General features: G+C 39.3%; 1 long non-coding RNA gene across 4 annotated transcripts in view; it reads left to right on the top strand.

The window, feature by feature from the left end:
* LOC141946364 (uncharacterized) overlaps positions 1 to 13,053 on the top strand; it is a 177,116-nt gene that overhangs the window by 134,796 nt on the left and 29,267 nt on the right. Inside the window, exon 1 of one of the 4 annotated variants that reach the window (XR_012629822.1) lies at positions 4,047 to 4,139. The exons of the other annotated variants lie outside the window; for them this stretch is intronic. This is a non-coding gene — a long non-coding RNA (uncharacterized LOC141946364). Of the gene's footprint in view, positions 1 to 4,046; positions 4,140 to 13,053 lie in introns of those variants that run through there. 4 annotated transcript variants of the gene reach the window in all.

Consider the following 13,053-nt stretch of genomic DNA (forward strand, 5'->3'; position numbering starts at 1 on the left):
TGGCAGGAGGACAGCGGAGTTGGCAATAGAAGGACCAAGAAGACATGGGGGATCAGCATTGCCAGTGTCCCCAGTGCTGCTGCTGTACTGTGGTATGTTCTGTAAGGATGTCAGAAGCCTCAAACTTGCTTCAGCTCTGGCTGGAAAAAGTACATCTTGGTTGGCTTCCTCCCCCCCCACCTCTCCCCTTTTTCTCTCACTTCTTCCAGCAGTGTATCAGAGGAAGAAAAGGAGAAAGAAGATAGAGCTTAGTAGCTTTGGTCTTTTCTCCTGTTTTCTTCTCCTTGAGAGACAGAAAATATCTGCTCCCCCGTCTTCCACTCTCCTCATCAGCTGTAGGTCTGCAGCAGCTGCAGGTGGTTCAAAGCTGGACCAGGAACAGATTAGAGGTGAGAGAACAAGCGCCTCTGGAGCTTCATATTTAGTTTCAAAGCAAAGCAAAAGATTGCTGTGGAGCTGCAATGAGTCTGGATTAATTTACTTGCAAGATGTGTCTACTAGACCTTCATATATTTTGATGGTACTTCTCCAAAAAAACAGCTTATCTAGTTGGACACACAACCAGGTCCCAGTTACCTAGAAGCAATCACACTGGTGCCAGAGTATATAATCTTGGCAATTTATATTTCATTATAAATGTGTATTTTTGTAAAAAAAGGCATGAAGTTATTAACATTTTTTATTTGCCATAGACCCATACTAACTGACATGAATTTTATTACCCCAAGAGTCCTGCCACTGGCAAATATATTTTTTCTACTTTCTATTGAGTCTTTTAAGATATTATCAGAACTTAGTTCTTTGTTGTTCTTTTTTTCCTATCCTTTGGAGCTTCCCCAGCAACTCAACACATATAATGTATAGTTTTGGCAGTTGTTTTTTTAGCATCTTGCTTAAGTATGCAGTTATGAAGAGCATTTATTCACAATCATACAGTGATATCATCTGTCCTTTTTCCAGATATTGAGCTATAGTTTTCTGGAGGCACCGTTGTATGGCTCCCTTCTGTCTTAATTATGAAGAAATATGCCTTTAAATTGTCCTTAGCTCTGTCTTAATGATAGAGTTGTTTTGCTTCCCTTATCAATTTTTTACATTTCCTAGAGTCTGATTAGAATTTATCATTAGCTTCTTGTTTCTTTAATCAGGGAGCAATACTTTCATAGCTGCTGTCATACCTTTTAGGGTAGTTTTAACTGGTAAAGGCATCTTTCTTAATTGCTTCAGGCAGAAGCTTTTCAATCTTGTACTGAAATGCTTTTACACAGTTCCCAGTTATTCATTTTTTCTGCTTAAATTATTTTCTCAGTGGATTTGATCATATGTCAATACAATAGCCAAGCTGTTTGAGTTGTGCAAGAGTTTGGGTCACAGTGATATTAGAAGGTACACAATGGTGTAGCTACTTGTTCTATGAAACTTTGTTCTCCAAATTCATTGATAGTTCCCTGCCTACCCATATACAGAGCAGAGTTCTACCCTCAGAATTATTAATTTCTAAAGTGAGTAATGTTTATGTCTGGCATAGTGGTATGAAGTAGAATGGCATATATTTTGGTTAACACAACTATGCAACATTAACTTTTTTAATAACAAAAAGACCAAATTTTAAAATAACATCTGATAATGTTACTGAATTTCTTTCTGATCAGAAAGCCAGTTGAATTTTCAGGCAGTAGAACTTCAAAGCCACATCACTTTCCTCTCTCTGGGGATTTAAACTTCAAGGATTTTTTGTTTTTATCTTTTTATCACAGTTAGTACAGGTCAGGTGAGAACAGGTATATCCTTTGTAAGTATCCCACATTATGAGTGAGCTGCTCTCTTCCAAGTAGTGTCAGGACAGACTTCTGCTGTCATTGAATCATACTTTCATTTATTACAGGGGAAACCCCTGCAGATGAGAATCATCTATATTGTTACATTTCTCTGAAAAATGATGTTGATGAACTCACATTTCCCAGTGAAAATGATCAAAAGAGTGTCTCTGCTCTTTTTACACCTTTCAAGGCAGTTATGATGTGGGAAAAAGTATTACATGATTTTGTATCAAAAGAGAGATCCTTTCTGTCTTCCACTGGAAGATGGTATTTTTCAGTTCCTTCTGAGATACCTCAGTGAGAATGGGTACACCAGAGGCCATGTGCCATGCTTGAAATCTGGCCCAGAGGGGTGGCAAGGATGGTGACCCTTGCCAGCTCTGTTACACTCTCTTGTCAGACCATCTGCCCCATCTGTTCTCCATTAAGCATCTACAGCTGTGGCTCAGATAGATCATTTGGAGACAACATCAGAAGGGACTGTGGACATGCATGTTGCTGCTTGGCAGACTGTCAGTATTTTCCTGGTGGCTGGAAGCAAAAGGTGGTGCTTTTTAGGTGTCTCGTTCTTTGAGAGGCAGACAGAGTTGCATGGAACAAGGAGAAGGTAAGTTTATAACCAAAGGGCTTCATCTCTGCTGGGTATAAAAGCCTGCTACAAGTGATGGAGGTGAGAGACCACGCAAAAGTAAAGGTCACAGTTACCTTTTCTAGGAGATAATTATAGAGAACCTTCCCATAGTGTCACTTAATACACGGTTGTGTCTCTATATATGCTGGGCAGATAATGCTTGTTTGGTTTTTATCTATCCAAACAGAAGAGATATGGGTCACATTCTGATGCTTTGAGTAGCATTAGGAACTACATTGCCCCATAGGTTAGATCACTGATATTGCTTTAATTATCTGGAAAGATGCTACTCAGTCTGATTCTGCATGTCCATGTGTATGACTTACTTAACATTATTAAGATCATGGGAACACTCAGTCTTTGCAGCTTTAAATACCTGTGTTTTAGTTTCTTGACAAGTAGGTGTAATATTTCTAATTTGATTTGATACCAAACAAAAAAAATCTAATCACGTGGCTGAATTTGTGAATATAAGTGACAGCTGTGAAACCATAAGGATATGTGACAGTTTTCTAAAAACAAACCCAGATTTTGACAATGCAGTTGAAATCTGTGGGTGTCATTTACCTTTTATTGTCACAACCTCACTCCTCTACAAGAATGACAATAAATGTCTTCCTCTTTCATAGCCTACAAAAGAATGAATTCTTGTCTGCTGTTGCCTGTGATATAATTTTTCAAATAGCTCTAGTGATTGTAGTCTTGAGTGTATGAATAGAAAATTCAGATCGTTTAGTTGAAAGAGCGTCTTACGAAATTTGCAAGCACGCAGCAAAAACAGACTATGTAGATAAAAATAAGATCACTTTTGGTTATAATATATGCTAAAGCTAATAATGAAAAAAAACCCCATCCCAAACATGCAAGGCTTTTATAAGTAGGCTGTTCTGAATTTTGAGAACATCATAGAAAACATAATATCTTATAACACTCTTGGTGTTTTTTCAAGAAATCTGCACTGACTACTGACCTATAATGCTTCTGCCGCATTTGAAACCTAAACTACAGATAATTTTACAAGATCTCTTTGCTCTCACTGGATGTTTTTCCATATGCACAAATACAATAATATTTTCAAATAAAAAGACAAAGATTTTAATTACTGGTGTCAGCCTGAGGGTGAGAAACCTCTTGTTTTTCTTGTTAAATACTTCCAGTGTCTTCTAGATAGTGATTTTCTGTCCAGTTTGTGAAGATAAGGTCATGATTATGGCTTCACTTTTAGTCTGGCTTTGTATGTATTTTGTGGCAACGGTTCTTCAATTTTCTAAGTATATTTGGGAGCTGAGAAAACTTACCATTTTGTGAAAGAGTGATGTTAGGTAGAAGGTTTATACTTTAAAAGAGCTTTATCTGAGTTCAATTTATCAAATTTAAAAGCATAGTATCTTTGCTATAAAAGTGATATTAACTTTTAAATAAGTATTGGCATTATGAGCTGCTCTCCAGGACCATAGCTTTCAAGTGCTGTGATAGAAGCTCTAAAATGAGTAGTACTGTTGCATTAAGATCTATGGGTGCATGTTGGTGGCATGTCTCGTTCTCCTAAAATAGCATTTGGCTCTACACTGAGTGTGCCAGAGGTCAAAAAGGATGCTCACGGAGTAAAGTGGGACCCAGCAGCTGCATGAGTTTGAGAACTGAGCTTTCGCTGTCTACTTGATTTGAGTTTTGGAGCTTGTACTGAGGTATGATTGATCATTAGTTGATAATACCACTAGAATATTATTTAGTAGCAGTTTAGCAATGAGTTTATTTAAAGCCTTAATTCCTAGAGAAAAGTGATTTTGTTATCATCTCAGCTTTCATTTAGAAATGTGAGAATGCTTTCAGTCTTCCTAGTGCTGGGAAGAAGTTTAAAACAGTCCAAGTGTACCAGACCAAAAAGACGAAAGACTTCAGTATATCCTTATTCATTCTTATGTTTTTTTTTTTTTTTTTTAAACAACCTCATGATGCTTTGGAGTCACAGCAATGATTTCTTTTTTAGCATTTGATGTTAGCCCCACTGCACAGCCACTGTGCAAATGTTAAACTCTTATGAATACTAAACTCAACTCCTGGATTCTGTTCCCCTCCCTGCCCTGATCTGCTGAAAAATAACATGTAACAGCTGTTTTCTGCTAATTACTCATCTGTGATCTTAACATAAAATTCCAAATTAGGTGCTTATAAGTGTTGTGCACATGTTTTAGCAAAACTTTTGATAAGCTATGAATGAGGTATAAGCCACATAACTATTTTATACATGATATCACATATTGCTGCCTCTATTGCTAGTCCTTGGGCAGTCTTGGTGACACGGAGAGGGGAGATGCAGTGAAAAGCAAACTCATTAGAGCTGTGTTAAAAAGCAAAGCCAAGCCAGAACATATTTTCCTAGTTTGATTTTTGTGCTAAACATTGAGAACCAAGGTTAAAGATACGAGATAAAGGGTTGTTAACGTGAATTATTACTGGGATTAACTCTTTGAAATATAACTCTTTGGAATAACTAGCAGTATTGCTTCTTGATCTTCAATTGCAAGATCAATTGCTTGAGTTTCTGCCTGTTCAACTGACAGCCCTGTTTTTTAGAGGTAGGTCTTTTGAATGGACTTTTCTCTAGAATTCCATTCTAAAGATTTCCACATGCAGTGGCAGAAGAAAGGATGAACTAGACATGGGTAGTGGGTTATTTGAATGGTCCAGAAGTGTGAATGCAAGTTTAGGTGTGAGTACATGTCTCTGTGGTGTCAGTGTGTTCATTTGCTATTGGTGTCATGAGCTCCTTTGCAGGAGGGCACAGTAAGGACACAGGCAGTAACAGAGATGAAAGCTGAAGCAGAAGACAGTGGTGATGTAGGAGAAATTGATTTTAAACCTTCTGAGACATCCTGCAAGGCCAAAGGGTAAAGCTTGACTTAATAAAAATTAGCCTAAGAGTTCTGTACTGAAATATCATGAAGTTTGAATTCTGTGCCTGTGTTTGCTTTACCATCTGTGCTTTGGTTAATGGGAGCTATCCCTTTAAAACTTGAGTGTGGCAGAAAGAATGCCTGATCTGAGAAAGGGGGCTATTTTGCCTGTGAATCAAGACAAGAGAAAAGTCTACCTGAGAAATTTCAGAAGGCTGGAAAGACTGCATTGCCAGGAAGAAAAGCTCATTTTTTTCCTTTTGCAAGCAGAGGGACTAAATGTTTCAAGTCATTGCTAATTAACCTCTTACATAGGAACAGTCTGCATCCTGTTTAGTTCAGCCAGGATTGAAAGTGACCCATCTAATGCAGGCTTAGTAGCCACACCATTAAATGAGTTTGGTGAGTCTCTGCTCTTACTCTCATGACATTGATTATGGTGCATGTCTCTCTAGGCCTGTTCACAATACCCAACGCACTGGACTATGACTTTCTGGGTCCTCTGCCAGGGACTCTTCTGTTGATTGTGGGCTGCAATCAACAGTCCTAGCAACAGGTTTTTAAAAGCTGGAAAAACTTGCTATCACAGGGATGTAGAGGCAAAGGAACTTTTAAAAAGTCTGATGATAGTGAATAATTGAGACTTACCTTTTTACGTGAAACAAGACGTTTCTCATAGTCTCCTGACTTCTGAACTTTTTCTCCTGTAAGTACCATGAAGATACTTTACTTTCCATAGTTATGCATATACTTTATATTCCATAGTTTTCCATATACATATATTTTTTTTCCTTAAAAGTGGTGGTGAACAATGTTACCTGTTTACTTACATTTACTTATCAAACAATGATGGTTCGTGTCGTTCCTGAAACTTTGTGGCCAAACTATGGTAGAAGTGCAACATGAGGTGGTAGTGACATAAAATAGGACCTCTGTTCTGTTAATTAAATTTGTCTTAGTAAATATGCTAACACAGGCTTAGATGCTTTTTGATAAATGATCACAAACACTATGTGATTAATTTTCCATTTCTTTTGTGATTCGGAGATGCAGTCTTAAAGTGGGTTGTTAAGACTATCTGTGCTATCCTTTGGAATAAAGGAGTTGTACCCAGAGTGGTCATCTATACTTAAATGAATTTAGAAACAATACTGTATTTTATATTCAACAGAAATAAGGGTTCTTGAATGAGCCGAGTAGGTACAAGAAGCCAGAGATGTAATCAACTGTAATCTATGGAGTCATAAGAAAATGAAGAAGAAAAATACCATGATTCATAAAAAAGGTATAAAGGTTGCTGGATGATTTAAGGCCAGATTAGCAAATCACTCCAATGCAATTTATGGCTTTAGATAATGGGAGGTCAAACATGTATTACCAGCTGACTTAAATTTGATTTGACTGAAAGATAAAACTCTGCTACATGAACCATATTAACTGAAAGCCTCTGCTTTACATTTCTCAATGATGGCACCCTGGGGAGGCAACTTTCTTGGCATTTCACATCCAATTTAAGCACATCATTGATGAAAAGATGGCTAAATTGGTGCGTCATTTTGTAATAAAATATCCTCACAAATTGTTTATCTGATCAATGGAGAATGCAGTCTCAAGCCATTCGGGGCTAATGTGCTCATTGCACTAAAATAGTAAGTTATTGACTGTCAGAGGGATCTGGGAATTTCTAAACTCTGTTCAGATTTCCTGAATGAGAGCAACATATTGCATCAGAATAGTAGGTTGTAAGAGATAACTCTGCTAGCTGAATTCTCACTGAAATCAAATGTGAGTAGATGGCACTAAGCACTTAGCGGGAAATGTTCAGCTTCTCAGATGATTTGGCTGTAGAGAACAGAAGGGGGTCTTATTCTTACCGTACTTATGCAGCTTTACGCCACTGTAATTCCATTGAATTTTACAAAGTCCTGCAGCATAAGAAAGTCATGCCGTTATGTGTGTTATGCATCAAATGTTATTTCTGGAGCTGTGGCAAGACATTTTGGTGCCTGGGGTATGATGGAACCACTCCTTCCCAGGTAGGAAGCATCTGGAGCCTCCTCAGAACCAGAGTCACATGGAGACTCCCTGGGGAGGTGCCTTCTCTTCAGACTTGGGGTGAGAGGAGCCCTGAGGGGAGCTGGGTGGATGTGGTGTAGAGAGAATAGGGACCCTTCCTATGAAGGACCAAGGAGTTAGGACAGATATGCATTTTCCCCTCCAGGCCTGCCAGCTATTTTTGCTGGAGCTGATGCCCACTTTGCAGCCTGAGGATGGGGAAACAGCACCATGACAATCCTCAAGTTCAGCTGGCCTCAGTCTTGACCTCACAGGAATGCAGAGTCATATTACTTATGCACCCTTCTTCCTAGCCATCCATTTGGCATGCTTTGTTACTTCTTTTTTCACTATAATTTTCCCACAAAATGAAGTGGATAAGAATGATTAAGAATCATTCACAAGAAGCAAAACCTCAGGAGGTCTGTCTTTAGTGACCAAGGCTCCTGTCTCTATAAGACTGGCCTCATTCACTGTAGATGTGGGAGAGAGCGAATTGTGTAATATAATATCATTATTTATTTATTTTCCTAGAAATGTTCGATCCACCACAGAAATGACTCACAGACAGAGGAAACACAAAACAAAATGGTTGGTGGATATTTTTAGTGAGAAGAAAGTGCTCTTTTCTCAAGGTTGAGAAAGGAAAAGGTTTCTTTCTTTGAAGCCCATGGGTTTAGGACGCTGCAAAGCTGGGCTTATATACTTCTGCATAAGAATTGGTAAAAGTGGAAAAGAGGTATAAAGTGCATTTACTAGGAAAACATCTTCACTGGTGAGATGTAGGATATTCCAAGGTGAGTGCTCCCTGGTCTGTTGTTGAAGATGCTCTGCTGTGAACAGTAGATTTCAACATTGTTGTGCCTACAGGGGAGCACAGCACTGCAGGCTACCGATTTAAATGTTTATCTGAGAGCTAGAAACAATAGGTTCCCATGCCCTTCCCACCCAATAACTGCTATAATTAAGTAATAATATTATTGTAATTACTTTATTCAGCCAAATATACTAGATTCTCTCCAAAGTTGTAACTTCATTTTGTTTGGCTGAAATGGGTAGTTTTGTTAATGGGATACAAATCATACTTCCAGCAGGAGATGGGGCTCTCTTATGCTTAAAGAAGGTATTAATGACATAGAAAAAGTTTGGTCCCCACCAGTGATCCACAGTACTGCAGAGGCCAGATGGCCAACATGCACTCGTTTTTTTCTTGTCTGATTTTGGAAGTTAAATAGTCCTACGACTGCCCTGTACTTGATTGAGAGACCTAGGAAATCACAGATAGAAGAGGAACAAACCAAAGAATACTGCTTTGTTGCTTGATAAATCTTAGCTTGTGGAAAGCTGGGGAGGAGAGGGATGTTGCCCAAGTACTGACCCTGATTCTAAGCATGTCTTCCAAATCATACGTTTTTGGCAGAATTTGTCACTAATTTTACCCCTGTCCATGCCGGGTGTTTATCTTCAGGAAAAAGAAGTGCTAAAGGGCTTCTGGCTGTGAATGAACACTGATGGTTTCTTTGAGATCACAGTTGTCAGGGCTAGTATGCAAACAAGAAATGGTGAAAAGTGTCTTTGAGGAACTTGCTGTTTAGAACCATCTGACTTAAAAAGTGTTAAATGAATGTCTTTTTGTCAAAATGAGAAACAATGGTAGTTGGGATTGATCTTTTTCTTCATCTCAAAGACTGTTAGCATGATGACTCTAATTTAATTTTGGCATTTACTGTTAGAAAGGATATTAATGAAAAATTGCACTGAGCAAAATAAAGTACGGAAAATGAAGGAAGATACTGATGAGCAAGCCCTTTGTTAGTTCTGTAGTGTTTTCATAATCCTTAAAGTAACGACCCCCTATTGTTTCAAAAAATGTGCAATTCTGTAGATGATAGCAAAAGCAGCAGAAGCCTGAGTTTACCAGTTTTTACTCAAAAATACTTTCCTTATGTCCTTGTGTGTTCCTGACATTTGCCCATTTTGGTTTTGTGCAAATGAGAAAAGAGCTCTTTATATGTTACACAAAATTATTCTAGTCTCTTATTAGTCTTGTGATATGAGTTGTTCATATGATGTCACTTCTAAGAACACTTGAGCATTCATTACCAGTATTACAGACTTTATTTAAAATATTATTTTTACATGCATGACCCAGAATATCAATTTTCTACCAAAGTGCTAATAAATGATTTATTAATATTACTGTGACATTAAAATCAGTGTGTTTATCATGTCCTCATAATCAGGTGAAGGAAAGTGTCCTTAAGAAATAAAATAACCCTTATGTTTTACTAGATTATAGAAATCACATTCTTAATAATAGCTAGATCTAGAGCAGTACTTTTCTTGTTCAACAACCAGGTAGTTTTGCAAGTCTGCAAGATGCCATCTTGTGTTGGGTTTGTGCATGACAAGTTTTTGGTAGTGGGGGAGGGGACTACAGAGGTGTCTCCTGTGAGAAGCTTCTCGAAGATCCCCCAGCTCCAAGTCCGACTGGCCTCTGGCCAAGGTAAAACCAATTAGTGACAGTGGCTGTGCCTCTGTGATAACGTATTTAAGAAGGGGGAACCTGAGAGGAGGAGTGGAGTTGTGAGGAGGAGTTGCGAGGAGGACACCTATGTGAACACTGAGGTTAGTGGAAGAAAGAAGGAGAAGGGAGGGGAAGTGTGCCAGAGCAGAAACCCCCCTGCAGCCCGTGGTGAGAGGACAGGCTGTGCCCCTGCAGCCCATGGAGGTCACCAGTGGAGCAGATGCCCACCTGCAGCCCGTGGAGGACCCCACACGGGAGCAGGTGGCTGTGCCTGAAGAAGGCCAGGACTCTGAGGGAAGTCTGTGATGGAGCAGTCTGTTGCTGGGAGGACTGCAGCCTGCGGTGGGAACACACGCTGGAGCAGTTTGTGAAGAGCTGCAGCTGTGGGAAGGACTCATGTTGAAGAAGTTTGTGGACTGTCTCCCATGAGAAGCACCCCACGCTGGAGCAAGGGAAGAATGTGAGAAGTCCTTCCCCTGAGGAGAAAGGAGCAGCAGAAACAACCTGTGATTAATGGACTGCAACCCCCCATCCCTGGCACTGCTGGGGAGGAGAAGGTAGAGAAATTGGGAGCAAAGCTGAGCCTGGGAAGAAGAGAGGGGCAGGGAAAAGGTGTTTTTTTTAAAAATGTGGTTGCATTTCTCACTGTCCTACTCTGACTGGTAAATTAGTGGTGGTGGTGGTGATGTTCAGATTAAATTGATGTTCTTTTTCTTCCCCACTTGAGTCTGTCTTTTGCCTGTGACCATAATTGATAAGTCATCCCTCTCTGTCCTCATCTCCATTCCCAAGCCTTTTGTTTTATTTTCTCCTGTCCATCCCTGAAGGGGAAAAGGTGAGTGAGCAACTGCTGGTGTTCAGCTGCCCTCTGGGCTTAAATGATGTCACACCTTCAGAGTCTTTTCCTCACCCAGGGTAGTTAAAGCAAAGCCTAAAGCACACACATGGATAGCTCAGGGGACTGATGAGTGTGTCATTGTCATTATTACAAGACATGGTAGTGCCCGAATGCCCAACTGACATTCTAGTTCTTTTGATGAAAATGGAGTTGGGATCTTAAATCTCTTGGTTATCAGAGCAAATCTAATCCTTATCTGATTCTTGTCCTAGTTAGGGTGCTTTTCCTGTCCGTTAGCAAAGTCATTACTAGGCAGACGTGGAGTTACCAGGTGGTACAACGGTGACTTGAACTACCAGTTTGTCCTTCCCAAACATTATATCTATCTGTTTTTTCTAGGTATGAGGCATAGTAAGTGATAACAAAAATATTCAATCTCATTACCAAAGGAGGGCCATGAAGATGATGAAGGGGCTGGAGAACTTTCCCTATGAGGAAAAAATGAAGGAGTGAGGTCTTTTCACCCTGGAGAAGAAAGAGCTCACAGGGGACCTCATCACAGTATTTCAGTACTTAAAGGGTGACTACAAAGAGGAGGCTCTCTGTGCAGAAGGAGCCACTTGGAGAGGACAAGGGGCAACAAGTACAAGTTGTACCAGGAGAGGTTTCATCTTGGTATAAGAAAGAAAATTTTCAGAGTGAGAACAATCAATCACTGGAACAACTTCCCCAGGGATGTGGTAGGGTCCCTATCACTGGAGGTTTTCAAGATGCGAGTGGACAGGGTGCTAGAAAATCTCACCTAGGTTCCCTTTTCCCTTTGGCCCAGCTCTTGCTGTTCTCTGTTCTGCTTTAAATAACCCTTATCCACACTTACTAGAAAGAAAACTCTGGTTTTGGATACAACTTTTCTTCAGAATTTATTTCTAAAAATATGAGAGAGAATGTGTGTATGGTAGATACCAGTTTTGTCAACAGCTTTTGGATCTGATCTTTAATTACAGGTTACCATGACTACATTGTTTGATTCTTTTTTTTTCTGACAAATGTATCTTCTGAGTTGTGAACATATTCAATTTCTGAAATGCTTCTGATCTTAATGTATGTAGATTAGATAGAGTATGAGTTTGCAAAAGAGAAAAACAGTTATTTCAAAAATATGTTGGCATATATGCTATTCTCATGAAAGTTCGTGGAAATGTTGCCAATTGTACTGAAATTTATAGTCAGCCTTTCAACACCAAGCTACTGGCACTGAACATATCTTCTATTGGTTTGTCTATGGACAGTCGAGTCATCGTGAAAATTTGACCAATTCAGTTATTTTTTTATTTACAATAAGACATGACTGAACCGACTTCATAATGAGATAACTGTAGGCCTTCAGGATATGGTGAACTACTAGAGGTGCAGTGTTATCTCATTACAACACACATTTTACTAAAGAATAGCATGCTCTGAGGCATGTATTTATACTGCAATACATTCCTGCCTCAGGCCTGTTTTGAGGTATAAGGCAAAAGGACAAGTAGCTTTAAAACTTGAAAAGTAGATGCCTTTTACTGTAGCTGCATATGTAACATGCAGTTATGCTTAATGGTTTGTTGAGTTAATTGTGAGCAATATCGCTGAAAAATGTGTGTTCTTATGAATAGCTTTCCCCCGTCTACCCCCTCTGCCAACTAATGCTGTTCAAAATATTTTCAGAAAGCAGACAGAAACTCCAAAGAAGGAAATTCCAATTGCACTTGGGAACTCAAGTGTATGTTCTAAAGTTGCTGCTATAGTAGTAGTATTATGGGATATTCAGTCACTCAGAGCAGCAGCTTAAATGTTACTACCTTTCTCCTTATGACGAGAGTTTAGCAAATACAACAACTGCCCAATCTATTTAATCTCCACAAAGGATAAACCTGTGGCAAAGAAAGCACCTCTTCTAGGAATGAATGGTTTAACACGGTGGTCTGATTGTTCTTTGCTTCTAGTCTAGTGTAAATCTGGGGTGGCCCTGTGAAATTATTGGAGTGACATCAGTAAAATGAAGTGCTGTGGCAGAGCATCAGATGTGCAACATGAAATTCTCTCTCCCCTGAAATCAAGGAGAATTAGAGACTGATCTTCATGCTGGAGGGATTTCACCTGTGAATAGGTTACTAGAAATTATAATGGATTGAGATGAGATATAGAAGTAACTTTTGAAGTCAGTGATCAGGGATTCATGGCAAAAGAGATCTTGTGTGCTTCATCAAGCAGAAAAAAGAGCACAATAATTTCCAAACTTTAAA

Source organism: Strix uralensis, chromosome 1 (genome assembly GCF_047716275.1).
Source record: "Strix uralensis isolate ZFMK-TIS-50842 chromosome 1, bStrUra1, whole genome shotgun sequence".
Lineage (NCBI taxonomy): Eukaryota > Metazoa > Chordata > Aves > Strigiformes > Strigidae > Strix > Strix uralensis.